A 5,186-nucleotide genomic window follows, 5' to 3' on the forward strand; every position below is an offset into this window, starting at 1 on the left:
TTTGTTGTTATCCGGTATGAAATATAGCTCGGTGGGTTTATTTTAAAATGAACAAGTGTGAGTTTGGAGAGACAACGTAACGCCTTTTCTTTTACAAACCTAAGTTACATTAACCTTGATATAAGGAGATTAAGGGTACTCGTCCAGAACCTAAGTTACATTTACCTTGATATAAGGAGATTAAGGGTACTTGTACAGAACCTAAGTTACATTTACCTTGATATAAGGAGATTAAGGGTACTTGTACAGAATTAAGTTACATTTACCTTGATATAAGGCCATTAAGGGCACTCGTTCAGATAACTATATTCATAGTGCACCTTTTTTTGTCTTCTGCTTTTCAAATCGTAATTTTGGTAAATGCAATTTAACGGAGATTCACAATAATTATAACACTATATGAACTGAAGTATTCTTAATCAAGAAATATAAAATAGCTCTATTATGATTAAATAGCTACAAGTGTACATAGAATTTATATTTTTGCTGTAGATGTATAACAGCTACATATTTAGAAACTTTTCAACAGTGTCAAAAAAAATGTCATATTGTTGAAACTGAAAGTTACACTGTGTGATTTAGTAATTGAGTGAGATAATAACAAATGTGAAAAAATATGTGAGTTGAATTTGTCATGTTTTAAAAGTATTAATTATATATCTTTCGAATTGAAAACTTGAATAATATCTTCTACAGAAACTCGAAAGGAAGAAAATAAGAAAAAAAAACTAATTGAAGTGTCTGGGAATAATAATTTAAATCTTTGTCAGGCTATGACGACATGAGACGATATTTCTAGAAGAGCACATGTCTTTGTAGTACGATTTAGCTGAAAACAAATAATTTAACTGAAACGTTGATTAAATAATAAATAATTGCAATGTGCATAACAATTTAGTCATGTGCATGTATGTCTATTTCTCTTGCATAGACACCTAAAAATATACACATAAGATTTATATCTTTGCTAAGGTTCGTTACTATCACGCACGTACCTATTTATTTATCTGTCTTCCAATTACGTCTCTGTCTGTATAACAATCAAACTATACGATTTGTGTCATAATTAGGCTTAGTTACAATATAGTGTAATGACTGTGGTTAATGATTCTTGAGAAATGAGTAATTTGATGATACGATTTGCATCAATAGTTTTTTTTAAATAATAGAATAATTATTTGTTTTATTTTAAAGTTGCCTCCCAGTGGCTGAACGGCGAGTCTGAAGGCTTATAACGTTAAAAACCGGGTTTCGATATACGTGGTGCGCACGACAAAGATAGCCCATTGTGTAGCTTTCCGATTAACAACAAACAACCAAACAATTATTTTTACGTTTTCGAAGTGTATTTAAAAACTAAGGTTCGCCTATAATGACTAGCAGTGCCGGGCTTGTCAGCCTTATCCTTCTCTCGATACAGTCACAAACTACAATAACTGCGTGACAGTTCGAAAGATCACTGAATGACATCTACAATGAAAACATCCAAGTATGGAAAATAAGGTAAAGAAAACAGAAAATTAAGAACCCTTCGTAGAAAAATGATCATTGAAAACTATTTTATGATATTCAGAAAAGCTGGTGCTTCACCAATATAAGTTGTGGGTGCTTCGTGTAGAAAAAAATATTTCTACATTTATCTGATTCACTGAGCTATATCTACAAAAACAACAACACAATTTACACGTAACAACTTTAAATTTAGTTACAACTATAAGTTCCTTTGGAAGATGAATTATTCAGATATGGATGTGTGATTGGGACAATGCATAGTTTATGATTGTTTTCAAATATAGTATATACTTGTAAAATTTGACAAATTTTAGGAGATTATCTTTTTCTAAACAAGGAAATAGAGTATTCCAAGTTAATTTCACGCTACAATAGAATGTTTCATTTATATGTATATATTTATCAATATAATAAACGAGATTTCACATTAGAAAAATATTATGTTTGTTACCGTAGTTTGTTTAGAAAGTCGTCAATTTTACTATTATTCGCACCTCGAGGTGGAAGTGAAACTATTAATAAAACCCTATGAAAAGCCTTTGTTGAGACGGCTTCCTCTTCTAGAATACCATTGTTTTTTAAAGTGATTTTCATATATATATACGTAAGTCCCCTTGACATTAGTGTCAGTGCAGTACCCCTTTCAGCTGAAGTTACTCGCGATATTTGTGCAGAATTCCAAAATTGAAGTAAAGCAAGTAGCGAAACGAGAAAACATATTTCTTTAACTATTATCTGACTAGCTGGAGTACCCGTCCCCTGGATGGAATTTATGTAACTTTATGATTAATGAAAGGTTATCATAGGACATGAAAAGTTGCTTCCCTTATATATAATTGCAAAAACAAAACACACGCAAAAACGCCCATAAAAACTACAAAACACAAAATGTGAAACCTCAAATTTGCATGTGTCTCCGCACGGACCCAACAAACCTTTATACCAAATTTGGTGAAGATTTACCAGCAGGAGTGAAGTAGTGGTAAAAAAACGCGAAAACCTAAAATCGTCCATAAAAACCATAAAACGCAAAATAGAAAACTGAAAATTTGTGTGTTTCTCCCTATGGATTCAATGAATCTTCTTGTCAAATTTGGTGAAGATCTATCTACAAGAAGTGAGGTAGTGGTAATAAACGCAAAAACACCCATAAAATTACCCGCCCTCTGGTGGAACGCTCTACGCTATATTGTCATAAGGCGGCACACGCGTCTCATGATCTTCCGCCATCTACAAAACACACCGAATCTCCCGCTGAAATTATTAAAGATCAACTTGATTATGATACTTATCAATGATGACATTTTTACTGCAATGAAATTACATGCCTGTAAAATAGGAATGTAAAGGTGGCAATGAACTTAGATTAAAAACCCACATAGATACCACTGTTAATGAAAATTGTAAAATTTAGTACTCACTATAAAAAAAGACCTTTGGAGGTTTGTTTTTTTTTAAACCGTAACTCGACTTTCTTTATTATCTCAAAGAAAACACACAAAAAACGACTCTTTCTAAAGACTAACGTTTGTAGATGTTAATCAATCTTTCCTTTTACAAGATCATATTTCTATTAACCTTATTCTCTTGAACCTTCGACCTGCGGCTTTGTAATATCATGTACTTAGGAAAATGTACCAACAACATCTTGGTAAAAAATTTAGAATTAATGTGTTTGTCCTATTTGGCAAAAGCAGAACTTAATGAAAGTAGCGTGCTGAAACAATAACTGACTGAAAGAGCTAACAATAATGTAAGTGAAGGTGTCTAGTATTGATAACACTCACCTGTTTGGTGAAGGTGTCTAGTGCTGATAACAATCATTTACAATAACTAGCATAGCTATGTTACGTTAACAAGCCTTTATTAAAAAAAGTAAATTAAACAATTTTTTTCTTCATTTTTACATTGTAATTTTACCTGTAGATCTAAAAAATGTCTGCTAGCCTCTTTATATAAACTAAGTAAATAACAAAATAAAGATACGGTAGTAAAAGTTGACCACGTATATAATAGTGTTGCATCATTATACTATTTAAACATTGTATAGTAGGTCATAGGCGGCGGAACATATTTTAATTTAGGGACACCATATTTGCTATGTTAACCGTGGCCGTTGAACTCAAACTTGAAGCAACGACTTTCTGTGATAACTATATACAAGTCTCTATTCCCCATTTAAAGAATCATTTCACTGCCCGGTCAAAATTGAAAGGCACGTGCCTCTAGTGCCCTCTGATTCCGCTGTCTATGCATTATGTTCAAACAACAGTGAACTTATTTGTTTAATTAAGGAATTAAACAGCTTTCTGTGCATCGCCTAATTATAAACATTAGATTAGGAAACAAAATTACTCCCACGGCATTTTTTCCATCGCAATAAATGTATTTTAAACGACATTAAATGTGCCTTATACCATATACTCTGAACATGTTTCTTGATTCATAAATAATGGCTCAAATATGATAGGTTATTTAATTACGCTCGTGAAACCAATTCAATTCTACTTCTATATAATCCCAAAAATAAACATTTTTAAGATTCTTATTAAAGGGCTATTGTTATTTTTCTTCTAACTTTCATAGAGGGAGGTTTATGATAAACCTATATTATACCATTACTTCGAATCTTGAACCTTAAATAATCAGCAATACGATCAAAAGCCGCTGAGAGCCTACCATCAAGATGAAGATTGGCAATATATATATATATCAACAAAAATATATAAGAAGCTGAGTTAGACGTATTACTTTGATTACTAATACTGATCATGTGAACTTTACAATCACTTTCCACAAAAAACAACAACAATGACTAAAATATAAAACCCAGCAATGCCTTTTTTTTCAACTTGCTATGTTGAATGAAAACATTGCTATTCTGAAAGTAGATCTATAGTATTGATAAAAAAAAGCGGTAATTCGGTTGCGTCTACTATAGCAAGTCTATAAAATGGGCCAGTATTAAGTCAAAGGTGCTTTCTTTGCTGTAACGAAGCTAACATTTGTTGATAGTCAGGAAAATTCGTTTATTATAAGTAGGCAGTCATTTAAAAAGTGTTTTAACTTAAATACTTTTCACTTTGTTCAATTGTATTTCCCGTCCCATTACACATGCTCGCTTTTTCAGCCCTGAGGGCGTTAAAACGTGACGGTCAATCCCATTATTCGTTGGTAAGAGAGTAGCCCAAGAGTTGGTGGTAGGTGGTGATGACAAGCTGTCTTCCCTCTAGTCTTACACTGCTAAATTAGGGACGGCTAGTGCAGATAGCCCTCGTGTAGCTTTGCGCGAAATTCATAACAAACCAAACAAATTGCATTTAGAAATAGTCAAAGAAGGAGATGGCATATATTTAGTCTATATATTTTTGCGTGTGTGTGTTTTGTTTATCGTAGTTCTACAGTGAATTTTGACTATTATTTATAAAACTGGAAAAAATTACCATTATCATTATGCTCGTTTTAGATGAACAGGTTACTATCATAACGAATACACTTAGGTAAGTTTACCTTAATGTTATTAGTTGCTGTAGGTTTAAACTATTAAGAAAACAAAAAGAAGCATTTGTCTCTTTTTATAAGGTGAAACATACTATATCGAAAGGAAAATTAAAATAATAGTTGAAAAACCAATAAAAAGGCCCGTTACGAAAGTTGAAATAATTTGATTCAAA

The sequence above is a fragment of the Limulus polyphemus genome, unplaced genomic scaffold (genome assembly GCF_000517525.1).
Source record: "Limulus polyphemus unplaced genomic scaffold, Limulus_polyphemus-2.1.2 Scaffold19, whole genome shotgun sequence".
Lineage (NCBI taxonomy): Eukaryota > Metazoa > Arthropoda > Merostomata > Xiphosura > Limulidae > Limulus > Limulus polyphemus.